The 23,579-nt window shown below is 47.2% G+C and overlaps 1 protein-coding gene across 6 annotated transcripts in view; it reads left to right on the top strand.

Moving 5' to 3' along the window:
• Positions 1-23,579, top strand: part of LOC138468399 (zinc finger protein 850-like) — a 213,811-nt gene that overhangs the window by 166,737 nt on the left and 23,495 nt on the right. The window contains exon 5 of one of the 6 annotated variants that reach the window (XR_011268259.1): positions 933-3,631. The exons of the other annotated variants lie outside the window; for them this stretch is intronic. The gene's annotated coding sequence lies outside the window, so the exon portion shown is untranslated. Of the gene's footprint in view, positions 1-932; positions 3,632-23,579 lie in introns of those variants that run through there. 6 annotated transcript variants of the gene reach the window in all.

Genomic DNA, 23,579 nt, shown 5'->3' with positions numbered 1-23,579 from the left:
GGCGGACTTTGGCAGCATATTTAAAGCCAAGATGAATGCCTTCCCCAGAATAGTCTCTCATAAAATTGGCTGTATATGCTATGCTGATGATATTGTTATCCTTGATAACACTTATAGTGGCATTTGCAATAGCGCAACTGATGTTTGTGACTATGCTGATGCTAATGGGCTCACTATCAATCTGGGCAAAACACAGTTTATGGCTGTGGGTCGAAATAGCTGCAAACAGCAGGTGATTCCTTGCTCTTTGGGTGCGATCAGGAAAGTCAATTCCTATAAATATCTGGGATATGAGCTATGTGGGGATAGAGGGACCCTTAATAAGCTGGTTCAACAGAATAAAAGAGCTAAAGTTATGGCCACTCTTACTGCTGTCATGTCTTTCTCAAAAAAGACAGCTGGATATAGCCTGTTGGGAATCATCAATATTTATAAACGAAAACTTGTGGCTATGTTTCTATATGCATTAGAGACCTCATTTTCTGACTGGTCAGATTGGGCTGATACCATGGAAGGAATCATATGGCGCAGACTACTGGGTCTGAATAACTATACTCCTATTCAGGCAGTTCGTCTGGAAGTAGGGCTTATCTCTATAGCTGCTCAAATTGAACATAATAGGGCCAAATTGTACATAAAAATTAAATTTGCACGGCCTGGCACTCTTCTTTATATTCTAAAGGAAGGCTTGGAGGAGGGTAAGATGGAGGCCCTTAAGTCTCAATCTGAAAATGTTTGATAAAATCTGCTGGAAACCCAGATGGGAACATGGTGAAGGTGCAGTGTTAAAATCCCTAAAAGATTTTATCGAAAAGTGGGATTGGGTATCCAGCCACGAGAAGGTCTCTAGTATGAGATCTTTACATACCTTCGCACTGATGCCTTTCAGCTTCAAAGAACCTCAAAGATACCTCCTTCTCATCCCTTCACAGCTAAATCGTGGAATCTTCATGGACATTGGACTCAATCGCCTTGATGTCCTGGGGGTTCGCGGATCGTGGAGAGACCTTCCGAAGGTTCAAAGGATTTGCAGACTTTGTGCTAAGAATGATATGGTGGAAACTATTAGACATGTCCTTACCTGCTGTTATTCGATGAGTTTTATCTATAACAAATATTTTGCCAAATAGGATAGGGAATTTATTGATATTGAGAGTGAAAACTTTTGGTTGCGCTGTCTCTCTGGCAGGAGTAATTATCTGACTATTGCCATTACTCAGATATGGAAAGTGGCCAAAGAACGCCTAGATAAATTTGATGATGATGTCAAACTGCTTATGAGTTTAGAAAATATCGACGGTTAGGCCTCTGTATCTGAATTTGCTGTGCAATATGTCTAGCCTTTTAGTATATATATGGTTGTATTTACTTCTATGTATCCTACAGTCAATTTTAAGTGTTGCCAAAAAATGAATATGTTTATGTTTTATATTTTCTACATGTATATTTGTGAAAAGTTCTTTTGGAACTGCAACACAATTAAAAAAAAAAAATAAATAAATAAATAAAAAGAAGTCATCCTAGCAGCCTACAACATCACACTGCTCACTGCACTAGACGAACACGCTCCCCTCTAAACTACCTCCTGCAAAAAAGCAATCCCCAGAACTGGTACACAGACGACCTAGCCTCCCTCTGCAAACCTAAACACGCCCTCGAACATCTTTGGAGAAAACCCCCCACCCCTCCCAACAAAGCTGCCTTCCATCGTTCAGCTTACACCTACAAAACAGCCATCATTGCCACCAAAGCTAACATTTACAATACCAGAATCTCTGAAGCAAGCTCGAAAGTCAAAGAGCTTTTTAAGATCGTGAGAGAGCTGGAAACCCCTGGCCCCCCGAACGACAAATTTCCCAAAAATAAAGCATGATATTCGTTTATACCAAACAGCCCTTGTTACCAAAACCAACAACCTTGGGGATAAAGTCATACTCAAAATATCCCCCCTACCTCCCGCATGGCTCGTCCATGGGGATACCACCACCCCTACCAGCACCAACCCTGCACAATTTCAGCTCTCCACCATTTCTCCATCTTAAGTGCTCACCACCATCCAGCACTTGAAAGCTCACATTGTCAAAATGTGTACAAAAACCCTAACTCCCATCATAGCCAACTTCATTAACGCCTCCTTCAAATCAATCCCCAACGCCATGGGTCACGCCACTCCTGAAGAAACCTACCCTAGACCCCACCACTCCCACTAACTACCACCCGATCACTACAGTACCCTACCTCCTCAAAATATTGGATTGCACTGCCTACTTGCAACTTCAAACCCACCTCGAAAATCATAACTTACTAGGTACCCATCAATCAGGCTTCAGACCTAGACATAGCACTGAATCCGCACTCCTTGATTTAAAGATCCAGCTTGACGGACAAGGGGGAGCTTGCCACCCTCCTAGTAGATCTCTCAGCGGCATTTGATTTGGTGGATCACGCAATTATATGCCAACACCTCAACTCTACTTTCAACCGCTCCCCAGAAGCTACCCTATGGATCAAATCCTTCCTACCGGGGCGATCCACAAGGGTCTTTGTGGGCACTGAAGCAGTTGATCGCATCCCCATCTCTTATGGCATCCCTCAAGGCTCCTGCCTCTCCCCCACCCTGTACAACCTGTACACCAAACCCCTCTTCGACCACTTGGATAGCCTCAATGTACCATACACCAACTTTGCCGACGACACTCGGGTCCTTCTGAAAATCACTGGCAACTATGATCTACCAACGTCAACTGTAGCATCATGGCCACCCAGCATCTCTGCCTGAACAATGATAAGACAGAGCTCCTTATAGTGGGCTCTCCTCACCACCTCAAACACCTTAGTCCCGCTTTCACCTCCTTTTGCATCGACGGGAACATCATCCCAGTCTCCGCCCACGTCAAATTGCTGGGTGTTTACCTTGATGCAGAACTCAACATGCAGAAACATGTCAAAGCAATTGCCCCGTCCGCTGCCTATTCTACCAAAATTATTATTCTCTCCAGAAAATTCCTTACCCCCATTAACTGCCTTACCCTAGCTAGCGCTATCATCGGCAGTACATTGGATTACTGCAACACCATCGTAGCAGGAACCTCAGCCAAAAACATCAACAAACTCCAACTGATTCAAAAAAATGCACTCCGAGCAGTCTGTGGACTGAAACGCTCCGACTACATCTCACTAATCAGACGTGAGGTGCATTGGCTCCCCATCAAAGCACATATCGAGTTCAAACTCCTCACTATCACCTACCACTGCCTACACAAAATACGGCCCCCCCCACCTCACCAACCACATCTCCAAAAAGCACACCGCTCGGAATCTGCGCTCCTCCTCATCGGCCTTGATCACCCTTAGATTCACCAGAAAGAGAGCTGGGGGCTCCTGCTACACCACCAACGGTCCTGCACCCTGGAACGCCCTCCCTCGGCATATCCAAGAAGAACTTTCCTACTCTCTCTTCCGAAAGAAAGTCAAAACAATATTGTTTAACAAATACCTGTAACCCATGCCAGAACTGTAACATGCCTGCCCCTAATATGAATATGCATCTACTCTGTACCGCTGTCCAAGCGCCATGATGCCTCCAGGTCTGAGCACTACCTACAATTGTAATAAATACAAATAAAATATATTGGCTGAGGACAGTGGTCTCTGCATGGTGGGAGAGGAAACCTAAGGAGCCCCCTGAGGATGACCCTCTCATGTATATCTCCAACTCTTGAGTCCGGTGGAGGCTCCTGGCCACACTATATAGAATGATAATGAGTAACGTAGAGCTGCTAAATCCCAGAGTAAGGCGTTAATGAGATCAAGATATGGGTATGGAGCTTTCGGATGGACAATGGAAGCAGATGTGCTCTCACCAAAACAGTAGAGTTGAATTCCAGGTTCAAATTGATGCAATATAAGATTCAAAATAGACTGTACTATACACCTGACAAGTACTATACACCTGACAAGATTGGCAGACTGTGCCAGTTGGCTGATAATGCATGTCCGAGATGCAGCCTTGGTAATGCTGACCATCTCCACAGGCTATGGGGCTGCAGTAAGCTGTATGAATTTTGGAGGTATGTGCTTAATACACTATATGACGCGGTGGGGTTGCCTGCTGCATATTCCTGCATGGGGGCATTGTTTGGCCTATGGTCGGACATTCCTGTAACGGATGAGAACTTTCATCAATATGGGGTGCCTGATAGCCAAACAGTGTATCTTGCGGAAGTAGAAGGACAAAGCCCCGCCACGGACTAAAGAATGGCTGGCAGACCTAACGAGGGCTGAGAACTGTGAGGAGGCCTACATTGGGACGCTTCCACATATGTCAAGGCCCAAGGACATTTGGGTGCAATTCAGTGTATATTCGGCTAACAAACACTCAGTGGAGGACTAGTGGTGAAAATGCTGAACAAGAGTGTGGGTGGGAACAAAGTGGGCCCACGGGGCGCGTGGCAGGCTCGAGTAGAGTCTGTCCCTATATGGGTTGCCTGGGTGCTCGCATTTGCTATTCCACGTACCTATGCTGGAAACGTGAACTGTCGTTTTATCCTTTTCAGAATTCTGTTCTCTGTGACTGAAAACAAATCACCACCACAAGGCCATTGCATCCTTTTGTTAAAGAAAACATACCTATAACGTTTGGGCACAAGGGCCCATTCATTTTAGGGTTTGGATTTCCAAAGTTAGGAAATTTATCTTGTGACTGGTTCCCATCTTTACTGCATCTGTGTTACTTGCCTGCATTGCTTGGCTAGGTTATTTTGATGAAGTATAATAATTGAGCATATTGGTGACTATATATATTTGTATTATAGAGTATTGTGAGATATTACTATTATTATTATTATTATTATTATTATGGTATTTATTGAATGTGGACCACACTTTGAGAAGCAACAGAGCACTTTACATAGGCATACAACAGTACAGAGGCATAACAGAGCGCTTTTCACAGGTAAAAACAGAACAGCCATACAGCGGTGGGTAGGATACAGAGGAGGGCAGGATACAGAGGAGGGGTGCAGCTGTACACAGTGGCGGGGAGGAGAGGGGCAGATGGTGTCTAGTGAGTCCGGTGGCGCAGTGGGCGATGTGATAGCCTAGGTCTTGAGGAGGAGAGACTCCTTGAAGAGGTGGTTCTTGTTCTTTTCTGCATTGTAGGAGCGTGGGGGTGAGACTGATGCTGACTGGGAGGGTATTACATAGTCTTGGGTAAGGCAGAGAAGCAGCAGATTTCAAGTCTGCATGAGTCCTGGCTTCTGGTGGTGTGCTGTCCACCGTAGATGCTGAGTTTCTCTGCGAGGTAGTAAGTTAACTTGAGGGTGACTGCCTTATAGATGATGCAGAAAGACTTGAAGGTGATTGGTGCATGCAGTGGGAGCCAGTGAAGGTCGATGATGGCAGGGTGATGGGTTGTATCTGCGTAGACCCTTGAGGAGGCGTGGGGCTGCATTTTGGACACTACTCAGGGTCACAAGCGAGGATGACGAGAGGCCTTCAAGTAGGGCATTGCCCGATCCAGATGGGATAGGATCAGTGCTTGAACAGTGGATCTAAAGCAGTCCGGAGGGAGGAAGGGCTTGACTTTCTGCAGGAGGGAGAGCTGATACCAAGCTGTCAGAGTTTTATAAGCTATGTGTGTCTTGAAGGAGAGGCGTTTGTCAATGTGGAACCTGAGGGACTTAGTGCAGTGGTGAGCTCAGGTGTGAAACCCTCAGGGCACATGGTTGATGCCTAGGTCTGTGTTTCTGGGTTTGTGATGTTGGTGAGAAGTAGGAATTTGGTCTTGGAGGGTTTGAGCTTCAAGTATGCACTGGACATCCAAGACTGGATCAGCGAGAGGCAGGTTTTAAGCCTGTGGATGTCCTTGATGGAGCTGCGTGTCGTCAGCGTATTGGTGAATGGGGATGTTGTGTGTGGTTAGGAGGGCTCCCAGCTGCTCCATTTATACATTGAAGATCATTGGAGAGAGGATGGAACCCTTCAGGACTCCCCAGGTGATAGGTACCATTAGCGATCTAGAGAAGTCCATCTAAACAAACTGCTGGTGATTGGCAAGGCAGGACTTGAACCAGCGTAAGACAAAGTTGCTGATCCCCATGCGCCGATGTAGGGTGTATGTGAGCACCTGGCGGTCGACTGTGTTGAAAGCGGGCGAGAGGTTGTGTGGGGCGAGAGGTCGTGTGGAACCACAAGGGTGGCCGTCGTCAAGGATGTTGGGGGCTTCGCCGACCAACTGTATGGTTGCCGTCTCTGCGCTGCATCTGGGTCTGAACCCAGATTGGTAGGTTTGGAGGAGATTGTTGGTGTTGATGTGTTGCTGCAGATGCGCGGCTACTGCTTTCTCAATGATCTTGGCGATGGGGCGATAGTTACCTAGGGATCCAGAGTGGGTTTCTTTAGTAGAGGGAGGATTTGTCCTGCCTTTAAAGTCGATGGGAAGGTGCCTTGAGTTAGGCAGCTGTTGTTGATCTCCAGGTAGGGATGGAAAGCTTCTGCGGTTGGGGGGGTCTTGAGGATGGATGCTGTGAGGATGTCGTCTGTATATGATGTGGGTTTGAGGGCGGCCAGGGTTTCTACCAGGTCCTCTGTAGAGAATGTCTTGAATGTTGTCCCGGTTGTGGAGAGTTCGTGAGGAGTGACGTGAGGTGGGTCTGTGGATGCAGAACTGGTGTCTATGTGCTGGCAGATCTTTCTGATTTTGTTGATGAAGGTGTCAATGGCAGTGGATATTTTTCGATGGATTGTGGTATTGCAGGATCGGGCAGCGGATTAACACAGTGCTTGACCACTTTGAAGAGGGCTCTGCTTTTGTTGGCATCTGCTATGGTGCTCAGATAGGGTTTTGGCTTATGTAAGGGTGCCAAAGTAAAGCTTGGACAGAGATTACATGTTTTAGGTCATAAACCTTTATTTAACATAAAAGGGGGTTGGTAAAATGCCTTTCTGTCCCTCACACTAACACTAAGAGGGGTTTCCCTGCCTCAAAGAAAGCTAATGAAAATGTCAGGATGTCAAACAAATAGTCAGTCACAGTCATGTCCAAAAACCCTACTACTGACCACAACACTCTTAACCTGAATTTAATGTGCAAGGACATTATCTCAACTAAGGAAATGGTGTAGAACGTTCTTTGCCAACAAAAAGTTCCAAATGTCTCCAATGGCTTTAAGAAAAATAAGCAAATGTTCTCTCCAAAAGAAACAATGTTGTGCTATCCAGGGAATGGCTCCTTTGCCCTGGATGCCGCCTTCTTCCACTTTAACTAGGAGATTGTCTCCTTATTATGTGGTTTTCTTGAAGGTTCACAACAGCACACACAAGTTCCAAATGTGGTTCACTTGAAAGTTCACAACAGCACAAAGAAAGTTCCAACTGCCAGGCTAAGTGTTTTCGTGTTCTTGGCTTCTATTTAGTTTCTCAGATAAAGTTCACTTTAGTCTTTAGCTCTCATAAGTGTACGACTATCCGGGCAGTAGTGTGCCAGTTTGGTGTACTCCACTGCCAAGCATATAAATCTCCTCTCTTTATCTCTTTGGGTCTCAGGGTCCCAGACCTTCTTGTTCTCCGGCTATCATATGGGTAGGGGTCGCAGACTCGCAGTCCTAAATACTGACGACTTGGCTTGCTCTCCCGCCAAGCGTGGGATTTTATCAGTCTTGCGCTTGGAGTCCCAGACCCTCTTATTCTCTTGCTTTCATATGGGTGCAGGTCGCAGACTTGCAGTTCTGAATCGTGACTGCTTGGTTTACTCTCTTATCAAGCATTAGAGTCTCTCTCTTGGGCTTGGGGTCCCAGACCCTGTTAAACTGTTACTTTCATATGGCGGCGGGTTCCAGACTCTCAGTTCTGAATTATAACAGCCGACAGGGATTTGAACTCCTGCACTTTCCTGTTGGGTCGCTCGTGACCAATCAAATATTGCTGAAGACGAGACTGTTCACTTCGTATCTTTAGGACGATCTGCATCCTCTTGGACATCTTCATCACAGTACTGGTATAATCTTTATATGGAAAACCAATAGTGTCCCCTGGTATTCTAGTCAGGTCTGAGGTATTAAACTGACTTACTGCACAACAAAGGATGTTGGCCCTTTGTGAACATGGAGAAGAAGGGTTGGCCTTGGATAATGAGGGGGTTTGAGACAAAGTGGGATTATACTGCGTTGTCTGGGGAGGGTCATCCCTAATCCCGTAAGTAAGATGCTTCCCTTCCCATGTGATCCTCCCCCCCTACTAGGGGGACTATTGTACTGTGGATGCACCGCCCTGGCCCCATGGGAAAGGTCTTCCTACAGGGGAGAAGGGACAACATCCCCAGACTTGTCACAATAACCTCTCAAAGTTCCCTGTTCACTATAACTAGGGTGGCCTCCTAAAATGTGTTCACTAGGCCAGAATTCAGAGGTGCCTTCAAAACATGCAGCAAAAAGTCAGTCTGCTGTTTCAATTGGGCTTCTCAAACTAAAATAAGTGGAGTGCCCAGCCAAGTAAAGCAATTTCTGGGGGCACTAATCAAAACAGATGTCGGCCTAGTTTACTCCTCTGAAGAGAAGGTCCAAAACATGCTGTTTCAAACACCTCAGTATGTAGCTGTCATCAGGTGACGGTACAAAGGCGATGCGCCTGCTGGGAATGATGGCTTCCTGCATCTACCTAGTGCCGCACGCCAGACTCCGCATGTGTCCAATACAAGATTGGCTAGCAAAACAGTGGTCGCAAGCAAGCAGGTCTTTGGACGATCTAGTGGTGGTTTCGCAACCTCTTGTTCATTCGCTACACTGGTGGAACAGAGACAATCTGCTAAAGGGACAGCTTTCCACACACCAGCAATCGAGGCCACTCTCACAACAGACCATCTATGACTGGGTGGGGCTCTCGCTTCCTGCATCACATTACTCATGGCCTGTGGACACAGGCACTAACCAGGAAGCACATCAACCTTCTGGAACTACTAGCGATTCTTAAAGCACTTCAAGCCTTCATGTCTCAGCTAGCGCACAAGACAATCCTAGTCCTTACGGACAGTACCAAGGCCATGTTTATGTAAACAAACAATGGGGCACACATTCTCCAGGGCTGTCCAAATGTGGCGGTGGGCACTACATCACAACATGTTCCTAGTGGGACAACATGTTCCAGGAGAACTCAATTATCTGGCAGACTTACTAAGCAGGAGTACAATGCTTCCCTTAGAGCACAAATGGCAACTAAACACAGACGTGCTAAACAACGTCTTCTCAAACTGGGGGTTCCCGGAGATAGACCTTTTCGCAACCCAGGAAAACGCGCAATGCCAAATGTACGTGTCCAGATTTCCCTAGAAAGCATCCAAGGGGAATGCACTTCTAATGAACTGGTCAGGGATATATGCATACGTTTCCCCTCTTGACCCCCAACACCTCTTCTCAACAAAATAGTCCTCAAGCTACACCGGGAACAGGTTACACTGATCCTAATAGCTCCAGTGTGGGCCCGCAAGACCTGGTTCTCACACCTACAAATTATGTCCCTGTGTCCTTCCATGAAACTACCCTGCATGGACAACCTGTTGACCTAGGACCAGGGAACAACGCACCCACGCCCTCGGAAGCCTAATTTAGCAACTTGGCTCCTGAGATCTTAGAGTTTGGTTACCTTAACCTAGACCAAAGGTGCATGGAAATACTCAAGGAGGCACGCAAGCCTAACGTAAGGCACTGCTATTTTAACAAATGGAAACGCTTTGTGTTATGGTGCAGGAGACAGTCTCTCAATCCAACAGACTATTCTCTGACCAATATAGTCCACTACCTACTCCTCCTATTTGACTCAGGATTAGTCTATAACTCACTCAAAGTCCACCTAGTGGCTCTCTCCGCTTTCAGCATATCTCAGAATAGCATTTCGTGGTGGAAGGTGCCCGTAGTTAAGGCTTTCATGGAGGGTGTCAAAAAGCTGTACCCTCCCATCTCTAATCCTACTCCTGTCTGGGACCTCAGTGTCGTACTCACAAGGCTCATGCACAAGTTCAGACTTGAATATCTAACATACAAGACAGCCTTCCTCATAGCTGTTACCTCTATCAGAAGGGTTAGCGAACTACAAGCTCTATCATTACAAGACCCTTTCATCGTTATACACAAAGACAAGGTGGTGCTGCGCACACATCCTCGCTTCTCACCAAAATTCATATACAAATTCCATGTCAATCAAACTATAGAGCTTCCTGCGTTTTTCCAGAACCCAACCAACGCAGCCAAAAGAAGTCTACATGCACTGGATGTACGCTGAGCTGTCATGTTCTACCTTCAGAAGACAGAGTCGATCAGGAAGACAGATTGTTTCTTTGTATCTGTAGCCGCTGGAAGAGAAGGGGACCCCATCTCTAAAGCAGCGATTTTCTAAATGAATTGTCAACTGCATCCAACTCTGTTATTTACTTGCCCTTTATGCCCAGAGCACACTCAACTCGATGCACTGGGGCAACTTTAGCCTTCATAGCAAACACGCTTCCAAAGGCCATTTGCAAGGCTGCCACTTGGAGTTCAGTACACACCTTCACCCAACATTACTGTCTGGACACACATTCTAGGGGTGATACACAGGTGGGTGAAGCGCTGCTGAAACATCTCTTTGCAGCGCTACCTTCTAATAACCCACCTCCTTCTACTAGTACTGCTCTCTAATCTATGCAAAGCATGTGATTCTAAGCAGACCCACAAGCCTCAGAACGGATACATTGCTCACTGTAATCATATTTCTGATGCTTGCATATGCTTAGATTCACATGCGCCCGTCCTTCCTCCCCTTTTGGAGTAGAAGGTGCTTGGGAAAGAAGCATAGATCTTTCACACCTTATGGTCTCTACCTACACATGCTTACAACTTACTCTCCCTCTTGTCAGAAGCAAATAATCTGAGGGACCTCGACGCGTGAGGGATCATGGGTACAACACTAGGGAAAGTTTCACGCCCTGTCAATGCCCCTTTTCGAACTTCGAAAACATCATATGCGATACTCTGCAACTTCCACTAGATGCCGGCCTGTGCCAAGCATGTGAATCTAAGCAGAGGCAAGCATCAGAAATAGAATAACAGTGAGTAATGTATCCCATATATATATTTCTGAGGCTTGTGGAGTCTGTAGAGTATTACAGTTTGTATTTCGAAAGTCGAAAATGGGCATCGACATAGGACGTGCCAGTAATACTATCCCTAGTGTGACGTCCACTGTACCCATGATTCCTCACATGTGTAGGACCCTCAGATTGTTTTTTTCCGACATACTTGTCGGAAGCATTGTTGCGGAGTTCCCATGCTTTCAGCCATTTTTGCAAAAAATCATATTTATATTCCCTGTTCTTTCACTCCCACGTCGAGATCCGAAGATAGACGCCGGTCCAAAGAACAAACAACCGTTGAGACTGCACGACAGACTTTGGGCCTCGGAAGGCCTCTGGCCTTGGCCCGGGCCTCGGAAGGCCTCTGGCCTCGGCCCTGCAAGTCGGGAGATTGGGGGGTAGAAACATACTCACACTCGATATTATTTCCTACATACACTAGCCCGCTGCCATAAGGTGAAATATGGAGAGTATTCCATTTAAATTTTGCCCCAAGTGCAACTGCAAGTTCCCTTGGGTTGACAAACACGCCACCTGTAATCTCTGTTTGCCTAGGGACCAACCCGAGGCTAACTGCAGAGCGCGTAGCCTGTTTAAGGCGAAAATACTAAAGGACCGCTCCACTAAACGTTGGGCCAACCACGCCAGGCAGCTCGAGGCCATGGAAGCGGTGGGTGCCTTCCGTGACGGCAGACCTTCGGACGGCGAGGGCACAGGGGTGTCGAAAGACACCCAAGCGCTTGTCCCCGACCTCGGAGGATTGTCCGGAGGGCAGTTATGGGGACCACACCCAGGGACACGAGCGCTACCCATACTACTACAGCTAAACACACTAAGGCCAGCCGAGACTCGACACTTGCCGCCCGAAATCCATCCAGTGAGTAATCTGCCCTTTACAGCTTTTCCGGGTTAATTTGTGTCCCTATGAGTGTTTTTCCTCTGAATCTAGCCCCCCTCCTCGCCCCGTGCCCTCTGGTAGCCCTAGTTCCATCCCTGCTTCCTGACTCCCAACAGCCCACCTCCCAAACCGCCCACCGTGCCCTGATTGGCCCTCCAGCCTAGTGTATCGAGTGTATTGAGCCGCGATCCTTCCAGAGCCCCACTTGCCGCCCGAAATCCATCCAGTGAGTAATCTGCCCTTTACAGCTTTTCTGGGTTAATTTGCGTCCCTACGAGTGTTTTTCCTCTAAATCCAGCCCCCTCCTCGCCTTGTGCCCCTCCGGTAGCCCTAGTTCCACCCCTGCTTCCCGACTCCCAACAGCCTAACCCCCAACCCGCCCACCGTGCCTTGATTGGCCCTCCAGCCTAGTGTATCGAGTGTATTGAGCCGTGATCCTCCCTGAGCCCCACTTGCCGCCCGAAATCCATCCAGTGAGTAATCTGCCCCTTACAGCTTTTCCTGGGTAATTTGTTTGTTTGTTGTTTGTTTATTCATTTGTTATGCGCACCAAACCTGTAAGAGGGTGCAGCAGTATGAAAATGCGAAGCTTACATAGTTACAAATATACATAGCATGTACAAAAATATACACAAAAATTACATAAGTACAGAGTATACAGAGTGTGCAGATATATACAGGGATAAAGTGGCCTTTGTAGTTGCAAGAATAAGCATGAGCAGTATGCAGAAATGTGCCATGCTTAGTCAAAGCCTCCGTGTATTGCTAAGGCACGTAGGTGAACAGGGACAACGGGCATGATCTATCAGGTCGGAGGCTAAGGGGCTGTGGCGATGATGTGTTTTATCACCTTTCTTGTGAAGTGTAGGAAGTGTTGGTCAGCTCTCAAATCTTGAGGGAGAGCGTTCCAGCATTTAGCGGCCTTTACAGGGAAGCTATTGTTTCCCTACAAGTGTGTTTGTTCTGAATCCAGCCCCCCTCCTCGCCCCGTGCCCCTCTGGTAGCCCTAGTTCCATCCCTGCTTCCCGACTCGCAACAGCCCACCTCCCAACCCGCCCACCGTGCCGTGATTGCCCCTCCAGCCTATTGTATCGATTGTATTGAGCCTCAATCCATCCTGAGCCCCACCTGCCTCCCGAAATCCATCCAGTGAGTAATCTGCCCTTTACAGCTTGTCCGGGTTATTTTGTGTCCCTACGAGTGTTTTTCCTCTGAATCCAGCCCTCCTCCTCGGCCTCTTTGCCATCGAGTGCGAGGTGAGTGCAACTCCTAGCACTGTTGTACCAGCATAGTATCCCATAGCTGTGTGTTTATTTGCGAGCTTGGTGCCCTTGTGACTCCCCCTGCCCGCAGTGTTCCTCCCGCCCGCACTTCCTGTTTACCAACCCTCCCTCCCGCCCCTGCGCTCTGATTGGCTGGCTGCACTAGTTTTAACTGACTTCTCCAGGGCAGCCCCTGCCCGGCAGCCCAACGGCTAAGGGCCCAAGGCAAAGGGTGGCTTCTGCAGAGGCGGTGCCAGGTCGTATCTGCAGGTATCAGCAGGAGAAGCAAGAAGACAACAATAAGTAAGTGTGGCAAGGGCGGGGACAGAAGCAAGTAGTTCCCGCCATACTACCCTATCACTCAACCTCATACCCTAAACCATTATAAATATCGCCATAGTATGGTACCCTTGCATTTGTGACATAGTTGCATATACGAACCTGGAATTCTCTGTTGTCTTTAAAATATGCCTGATATCCCCTCTGTGAAAAGTTGATTTTAGAAGTGTGCCCAATAGCTTCTATGTGAAAGTTGCATTTAGAAGTGAATTTAGAAGTGCGTCCAATAGACTCCCTGTGAAAGTTGAATCTAGAAGTGTGCCCAATAGCCTCTCTGTGAAAGTTGAATCTAGAAGTGCGCCCAATAGCCTCTCTGTGAAAGTTGAATCTAGAAGTGCGCCCAATAGCCTCTCTGTGAAAGTTGAATCTAGAAGTGTGCCCAATAGACTCTCTGTGAAAGTTGCATTTAGAAGTGAATTTAAAAGTGCACCCAATAGACGCTCTGTGAAAGTTGCATTTAGAAGTGAATTTAAAAGTGCGCCCAATAGACTCTCTGCGACAGTTTAATCTAGAAGTGTGCCTAATAGCTTCTATGTGAAAGTAGCATTTAGAAGTGCATTTAGAAGTGAATTTAGAAGTGTGCGCAATAGCTTCTATGTGAAAGTAGCATTTAGAAGTGCATTTAGAAGTGAATTTAGAAGTGTGCCCAATGGCCTCTATGTGAAAGTTGCATTTAGAAGTGAATTTAGAAGTGTGCCTAATAGCTTCTGTGTGAAAGTAGCATTTAGAAGTGCATTTAGAAGTGTGCCCAATAGCTTCTATGTGAAAATAGCATTTAGAAGTGAATGTAGAAGTGTGCCCAATAGCTTCTATGTGAAAGTTGCATTTAGAAGTGCCTTTAGAAGTGAATTTAAAAGTGCGCCCAATAGACGCTCTGTGAAAGTTGCATTTAGAAGTGAATTTAAAAGTGCGCCCAATAGACTCTCTGTGAAAAGTTTAATCTAGAAGTGTGCCTAATCGCCTCTCTGTGAAAAGTTGAATCTAGAAGTGCGCCCAATAGCCTCTCTGTGAAAAGGTGAATCTAAAAGTGTGCCCAATAGCCTCTCTGAGAAAAGGTGAATCTAGAAGTGTGCCCAATAGCCTCTCTGTGAAAAGGTGAATCTAGAAGTGTGCCCAATAGCCTCTCTGAGAAAAGTTGAATTTAGAAGTGTGCCCAATAGCTTCTATGTGAAAGTTGCATTTAGAAGTGCCTTTAGAAGTAAATTTAGAAGTGTGCCCAATAGCTTCTATGTGAAAGTAGCATTTAGAAGTGCGCCCAATAGACTCTCTGTGAAAAGTTGAATCTAGAAGTGTGCCCAATAGCCTCTCTGTGAAAAGTTGAATCTAGAAGTGTGCCCAATAGCTTCTAAGTAAAAGTTGAATTTAGAAGTGCATTTAGAAGTTGAATTTAGAAGTGCATTTAGAAGTGAATTTAGAAGTGCGCCCAATAGACTCTCTATGAAAAGTTGAATCTAGAAGTGCATTTAGAAGTTGAATATAGAAGTGTTCCCAATAGCCGCGCTGTGAAAAGTTGAATCTAGAAGTGTGCCCAATAGCTTCTAAGTAAAAGTTGAATCTAGAAGTGCATTTAGAAGTTGAATTTAGAAGTGTGCCCAATAGACTCTCTGTGAAAAGCTGAATTTAGAATTGAGAAGTGTACCTAATAGCGTTCCCCAATCGAACTGTCTTGTGTCCCTAATAGTCTCCCTGGTCAAAGTTAAAATTAGAATGTCCCTAATAGCGTGCTCTGGTTGAACTTAGAAGGGCGCTCAATAGTCCACCCTGGTTGAAGTCCCAACTTCCGCTCTGTTTAAAGTTGAAACTTAAGTGTCCCTAATAGCCGCACTGTACAAAACTTGAAGTTAGAAGCGTTAGAACCTAAATATCCCTTCTGTGAAAAGTCTAACTTAGAAGTATACCTAATAGCGTATCTGCGTAATGTAGAATTTAGAACTGTGCCTATTAGTCTAATATCCCCTCTATACAAAATTGAATTTAGAAGTTGGTCGAATATCATCTCTGTGTACAACTGAATTTAGAAGTGTACCTAATAGTCTAATATCATCTCTGTGTACAGTTGAATCTAGAAGTGTACCTAATAGTCTAATATCATCTCTGTGTACAGTTGAATCTAGAAGTGTACCTAAAAACTCCTCTCTGCAAAACTCGAATTTAGAAGCCTGCCTAAATATCTGTGCCTAAATATCTGTGCAAAACTCGAATTTAGAAGCCTGCTTAAATATCTGTGCCTAAATATCTGTGCAAAACTCGAATTTAGAAGTGTGCCTAAATATCCCCTCAGCCCAAAGTTGAAGTTGGAAGTGTCCCTAAATATCCTCTCTGTGCAAAGCTAAACTTAGAAGTAGACCTAATAGCGCACCGAATTTAGAAGTGTGCCTAATAACGCGCCCAAGTTGAATTCAGAAGTATTCCTAAGACCCTCTCTGTGCAAATTGACCTTGGAAGTGTGCCTAATAAGCTCTCTGTATACACTGAACTTGGAAGTATGCCTAAGATCCTCTCTGTGTACATAATATCCCCCTCTGTGCAATAGTGTCCCAGTAGCGTTGAGTTATTAGCTGAATATAGAAGCATTCCTAATATCCTATCTGCACAAAACTCAAATTTAGAAGTGAGCCTTATAGCGCCCCTTGCTTGAATCTAGAAGTGTGCCTAATGTCGCACCCCCACTGAATTTAGAACTACAATTAGAAAGCCCTCCTAAACTGCACCTAAAATTCCAATTAAAACCATACCTGGGGTGTTGCTACATTCAATTTCTCCCTAAATAGCTTTCCTGGATCCCTGCTTACTAGAAGAAAGCCTACCCAACAGCGTAACTGTGCTGTAGCTGCAACTTAACAGGCCGCCTAATCAGCATATCCGAAGGTCTAGCTACACCTCAAAACGGCCAAATATCCGCAACCTAGTAAAACTAGTACACTAAAACCTAGAATAAGTGAATAACATCACCCGGCCTAGTGGAACCCTGAAACCAAGACTAATCTCACCCAGTGATATAGCCGAACTTATAAAGTCCAATAAACTGTAAGTTGCACTTGAAACCACACCTAATAGCTCGTACTAATCATGAGTGCACCCACTCCACCAGGGTTTGGCGGAAATGACCACCGTGGACCGCCCCCACTCTCCGGTCTGGCTTCCCTCCCGTCCCTCCCTTCCCAAATCATCCCACCATCCTTCGCATTCCCTAACCTTCCCCTCTCCAAACACCAAGCCAGAGGGGCACGATGGTGAGCCTACCACCCTAAGACCACTGCTCCCCCAAACCCCTACATTGATCATGCCCGCTCCCCTCACTATCATACCGGGCACACCCCGCCCTGCAATCATCCACCCCCCGCCGAATTCACCAAAACACCTTTGTCGAAGCCAACAATCTCCCAGACCCCGCACAATCAGGTTTCAGAGCCCGTCACAGAACTGAAACCACCCTAACCTCGGTCTGGGATGACCTTAAAATGACGGCAGACTCCGCGGGATGCACCGCATTAATCCTTCTTGACCTATCCTCCGCCTTCGACACAATCAATCATTCAATCCTCCTGGACCGCCTCCACTACCTAGGAATTTGTGGAACAGCTCTTAAATAGATAGCTTCATTCCTCAAAGGTACCAAATAACGATACTCTCCACCTATTCCTCCCAAGCCCGACCAGTCGACACGGGAGTCCCACAAGGAGCATGCCTTTCTGCCCTCCTGTTCAATCTTTACTTGATCATCCTCCTACCAATAATTCGTTCACACAAAATCATGTGCTACAACTACGCCGACGACACCCAACTCCCGACCTGACCTGGCCTCCTGCCTCCTTGACATAGAGCTCTGGATGACCCAAAGCCACCTCTTGTTAAACCCTTCCAAAACGGAAATCATGGTATGTAGCAACTCCGAACTTCTTCCGCATCCACTACCCTGGCCATCCACCATGGGCAACTCACCGACCCCCTCCAACTCAGTGAAAAATCTTGGATGCACCCTTGACTCTGACCTAACACTCTTGCACCAAGTCAACAACGTCTCAAAGTCCTGCCACTACCACCTTAAAACCCTTAGGCGCATCTTTCTATATCTCTCCTTCCCCAACAGACTCTCCGCGGTCCAATCAATCGTTATATCAAGACTGGACTACGCAAACCCCCTATACCTCGGAGTCCACGCGTACCAACTGAATAGGGCACAAAACGCCGCAGCCAAACTGCTACTTGCGCTCGGCCCAAGAGACCACATCTCCCCAGCCTTAAGAAGCTGCACTAGCTTCCAGTGGCCCGAAAGGTGACTTTCAAAACCTTATGCATCTCCCATCGAGCATTGCATAAAACCGGACCTCAATATCTTCAAGACAAGCTAAAACCCTATCACCTTCCACGCACCCTAAGATCAAGCTCAGCCGGCCTCCTAGTCATACCTAAGACAAACTCAGTCAGGTTAGGCGGATCATCATTCTCAGCCTTGGCCCCCACGCTGTGGAACTCACTCCCTCCCCACATCCGTCTAACTGAGGATTTAATGTCTTTCCGCAAACTCCTGAAAACCTGGCTCTTCCCCTAAAACCAACCCATACGCAAACTAACCCAAACAGACTAACAGCATCTCAATGACACCAACCCAACAAACTGCCTGATGTGAGAAATCGACAGCTAATAACCCCTAATATAAACTAAAAAGACAAACAGAATTAAACGAGAAAAGTAGATCAAAGCAATGAAGTGGATAATAAGAATAAATCATACGGAAACAGCAATGCGCTTTATTCTAAAAAAAAGAAAAAATGGATATAATGCATGACGAATGAACAAAGTGAATGGCGTGGATGAAATAGTTAGATTGGATGAAGCGTGTGGAAGGGATGAATGCGCTGAGTGAAAGAACGAGTTGAACAGATGAGTGTGTAGATCGGATGTGCGTGTAGATCGGATGTGCGTGTAGATCGGATGTGTGTGTAGATCGGATGACTGTATAGAATGGATGAATATGTCAAGCGATTGGGTGTGTAGAGCGATTGGGTGTGTAGAGCGATTGGGTGTGTAGAGCGGACGAACATGGAGAGCGAATGAGTGCGTAAAAACAGAGAAGGGTGTAGATCGCAGGAATGCGTAGAACAGATGAACGTGCAGAACGGGTGAACGTAAACCGGATGAGTGTGTAGAGCACATGAGTATGTACAGCAGATGACTGTGGATAGCGGACGAGCACAGAAGTGCAGAGAATGTGTAGATCTCTGGAGCAGATGAATGTGCATACCGGACTAATGTATAGAGTGGATGAATGGATGAGTGTATAGAGCGGATGAGGCTATGGGGCGGATGAGGGTATGGGGCGGATGAGGGTATGAGGTGGATGAGAGTATATATGTCAGGACTCGACCGTGGAAGCTTTGGCATTCCTGGAAGGTTTACGCCGTGTATTGTCTGTAACCGCAGTCTAGTCCTCAACCATCATGGCTGCCGGGGTTATAAGACTAAGCCCCGCCCACCACTCGGTGCATTGTATCTGCTTTCTGATATTCCGCTCTGCGGCTAACCCCATTAGCAGCCTTCGTTTTTGCCTTCCTGTTACTCCTTCGCTTTCCGGAATCTTTCAGGGTTCCTATTGTGCTCTCTCTACTTACACCCGATCGCTAAACTCTTTCAGCATTCTGCTGTTCCGTTTCTCACTTAATTTACTTACCTTTCGGCGTCCTCGCCGTTCCGTGCTTGCGGCTTCCGTTCTGGCTCCGCCTCCTCCGTGACGCTTCGCTTTCCAACCTATTCTTTCGTGATCTGCTCTGAATCTGGTAAGTGGGGTCAGTTTTTGTCACAAACGTCGGTTATATCCTCTTCTTCAGAAGATAAAGCAGATTCTCCCCATTCCCCCAACTCCTCACCTTCAACTTTCTTCTTGGGTTTTCCTTCCTTGCGTCTTGAAGGCTTCTCTCTTTTTTTAATGGAGATAAGGACGCCCTCGATAGGATGCCACCGTGCCACTAAGATAGGGGCAACGGGGGCGTTCCCACCGGGAGCGCCACCCAGGGGAAAAAACCAAAGGCACAAAAAAAAACTAAAGACTTCCTTCTGGTAGAATTGGCGAAGTTGGCAGATGCGCTGAAGAAAGGTAGGTGATGGATGAGCAGTCCAACCAACTGGCACAGGTTGGGAACCAGAAAGTCCAACAAGGTACACGGGAGTAGCAAAGGCAGTCCGGTGAGTAGGCACGGGTCAGGTAAACAGCAGATCCAACAAGGGTGTAGCAAAGGCAGTCCGGTAAGCAGGCACGGGTCAGGTAAGCAGCAGATCCAACAAGGTAGAAGGGAATAGCAAAGGCAGTCCGGAAGCAGGCATGGGTCAGGTAAGCAGCAGATCCAACAAGGTAGAAGGGAATAGCAAAGGCAGTCCGGAAGCAGGCCAAGGATGAAAGAAAACAACGAAGAATAGAAGGAAACGGGCGAGGAGGGAAAGAAAAGGAAAAAGGAGCTAGGACAGGCAGAGGACAGGAGGCGGAGGAAAAAAGAGGAAAGGAAAGGCAGGAAGCGATACGGGAGGAGGAGGGAAGGAAGGAAAAATATAACGGGAACAAGGGAGTGGCAGAAGCAATACCCAGCAAAGCAAGGGTGCCAAGAAATTTGCTAAACGGGCTGACAGCGGGAAACAACAACGGGAGCGGCAGCAACCCAGGAAGGAACCCGGAACGTTGCAACGCGTACGTAACCCGGAAGCGATGATCTTTATACTTCCGGCCACGTACGCGCGCAATGTCTAGGATGGCGCAGGGATCAGCCGAGCATGGAAATCAATGGCGGACTGTCATGCCAGCGATCCCGCGCCAGCGATTCCATACCCGCCATCCCTGCCGTGATGTGACAGTTTTCTTATATTCTTATCTACTTTCCTTTTTACTCTCCTCAAGCCTTCTTTGCTTACCATCCACCTTATCACTTCTTGTTTGACTGCTGGGGACCCCTACGGCAGCACCTTACCCTGCTCCCAGTGTGTAGCCGAGGATTTCTGTGTCGGATTGTTACCATCCCAGCATTTCCAAGCTCCTTATACCAGCACTCCTGGAATCCCATCTGCAGACTGAATTCGTCTTTTGAGAAGCCTAAAGTTCTTCAAGGACCATTCTCCAGGGTTTTTTGTGCCGATCTGGCTTTTTCCCTGACGATTGGGGTTTGGCTCCTCAGGGTCCCCCGAGACGGGTCCCCATCCCTGTCAATGTGGCCTCGAGGGAGCCAGGCCTTACTTACATGACCGGAAGTCTAAGGAAAGATCAACCAAAGATTCCTCCAGACCCACAAAGAAGCAGACTTCCTCTTACAAGGACAGTGAAATAGAGGACACAGGTGAGAAGGCGGGGGAGGAAGGAGTTAGACCTGACAATAGAGTGGATGAGGGTATAGAGTGGATGAGGGTATAGAGTGGATGAGTGTAGAGAACGGATGAATATATAGAACGGAATACTGCGTATGAGCGAACAACTTTATAGGGCTGATGAGTGCATATAGCAGTTGAATGCATGGAAAGAACAAATGCACAGAGCGGATGAGTGCGGGGAGCAGATGAGTGCAGGGAGCAGATGAGTGCCAGGAGCGGACGAATGCCGGGAGCTGGTGAGTACAGGGAGCGGGTGATCGCATAGAGTGGGTGAATGCGTAGAGCAGGTGAATGTGTAGAGCATACAAGGGCATAAAGCGGACAAATGCCTAGAGCGGATGAGTTACATAGACCGAATGAGTTGCGTAGAACGGATAAGTCTGTAGAACGGTTGAGTGCGGAATGCATGCAGAGCAGATGAGTGCGCCGAACGGATGAGTGCGGGGAGCGGATGGATGACCAGAGCGGGACGGATGAGCAGAGCGAAAGAATGTGTAGAGTGGATGATTGCACTGAACAGACTAGTGGGTAGAGCCGACAAGTGTATATGAGTGCATATGAGCGAATGAATACATATGAAAAGAGGGATACGTAGAGCGGATGAGTACGTAGAGCGGATGAATGCGTAGTGCGGATGAGTGCGTAGAGCGGGTGAGCGAGTAAAACAGATGAATGTGTAGAGCGTGTGAGGGCATAAAGCAGACGAGTGACTAGAGTTGAACGTGTGACTAGAGTTGAACGTGTGACTAGAGTTGGACGTGTGACTAGAGTTGGACGTGTGACTAGAGTTGGACGTGTGACTAGAGTTGGACGTGTGACTAGAGTTGGACGAGTTGCGTAGAGTGGATGAGTGCCTAGAATGGATGAGTACGTAGAGCTGCTGAATGCGTGGAGCGGACGGAATGAGTGAAGTATATAGATGGAACAGGTGTCGCATATGGATAGAACGAGTGATATATCTGAATAGAATTGACCACATATATGGATGGAACAGGTGACGTACGTTGATGGATCTGGTGACGTACGTTGATGGATCTGGTGCCGTATATGAATGGATCGGGTGCTGTATGTAGATGAATCGGGCGCTGTATGTGGATGGATCGGATGCCGTATATGGATGGACCGAGTGACGTACGTGGACGAAACATGTGAATCAGATGGATGAAAAGGATGAAGTATGAAGATGGTATGGGTGAAACATGTGGATGGAGTGCATAAAACAACTTAGAATACACAGAATGGATTTGAGTAAATAGAGTGGAGTGCGTGGGGCAGGCAGGAGTGCGTGGGGCGGGCAGGAGTGCGTGGGGCGGACATGAGTGCATGGGGCAGACAGGAGTGCGTCGAGCGGACCGGAGTGTGTGGAGCAGACTGGTGTGCATGGAGTGAACTGAAGTGCATGGAACGGACTGGAGCGCATAGAATTGCGTGACGCATATAGTATGGTTTGGATTGCAGGGAACGTTTTAAAGAGCATATAACCCATCATATCACACCACCACGCTTACCCCTTCTTTACACCACCACTCAACTAGAACACAGAGATACTATGACACCATTCGGTATAACTGTTCTCATACCAACATCTGCCGCATATTCCCCATCACTCTGAGTACACACTGCTGGTTACACACCCCCCAGCCAGGCATTCCCCCTCAGGCCTAACGCAGCCACATTCGGTCTGGATAAATCCTGCCAGAACGAACACATACTCCTGATCTCTCAACCACCACACCTACCACTAAGAAGCAGCTATTACATGAATACCGCACCAGCTGCACACACATCCGGTGCTCACATGCACCTTTGACTCTCTCTACTCTCTCTACTGATCAGAACTTCGGTTCCTGAGGGCGTTCAACCTACCAGCGCCTTCAGACCATACCAATGGTATATAAGGCGCTATATAAATGCAAAATAACATAACGCGTGTCAAGTTCTCGGAAAAAAGAGGCACATAGAGAGCGGTCCACAGAATCGGTGTCCCCTGGGCATTCCAGGTCGAGATCGCCACACGGCAACCGCCCACAGTTGCCAAGAGTGCCTCGCTCCCCAAAGTCACGGAGGTATATTCGTCGGATGACAAATCCGACCTCCACCCCCAAGCTGCACGCTTAGTCGGCTCCGGCAGCCCGTTCGGTGTCTGCCTCCGAAAGTCGACGTGCACACTCGAAAGATTCAGGGAGTACCCAATACACCCCTGAATCTCAGCACCAGGCGTCGAAAGGTTCAGAGAAGGTCAAAACATCAGGAAAACACTCTTCTACTCAGGGGGATGGTGATAAACAGCAGAAGAATTCATCACACTCATCTTCTGCACCCCAGGTACACAAGGAAAGACACAAGTCTTCAGATAAGGATAGATCCAAGACCCCTGTCCCTATCCCTGTCTCTAAACCTAAACGTATCCCTCCCACTCCTCAGGACATAGGAATAGAAGATGAACCTCAACAGGAGGTTGTCATCCCCAGCCCCAAAGAATGGAGCAGTGAGGACATAGGCAGGGTAATGAGAAGTATGTCTTCATTGGCTAATTTCTACGAAAAAAACCCACAACATTTCCTCAGTTATACCCCTAACAACGCTACTCCGTCAGGATCCAGGGACCCTCAGCCTCCTAATAAGAGAC

The sequence above is a fragment of the Ambystoma mexicanum genome, chromosome 4q (assembly GCF_040938575.1).
Source record: "Ambystoma mexicanum isolate Mex_15411 chromosome 4q, UKY_AmexF1_1, whole genome shotgun sequence".
NCBI lineage: Eukaryota > Metazoa > Chordata > Amphibia > Caudata > Ambystomatidae > Ambystoma > Ambystoma mexicanum.
The sequence above is the reverse complement of the archived record's forward strand: the minus strand, read 5'-3'. Positions and strand labels throughout refer to the sequence as shown.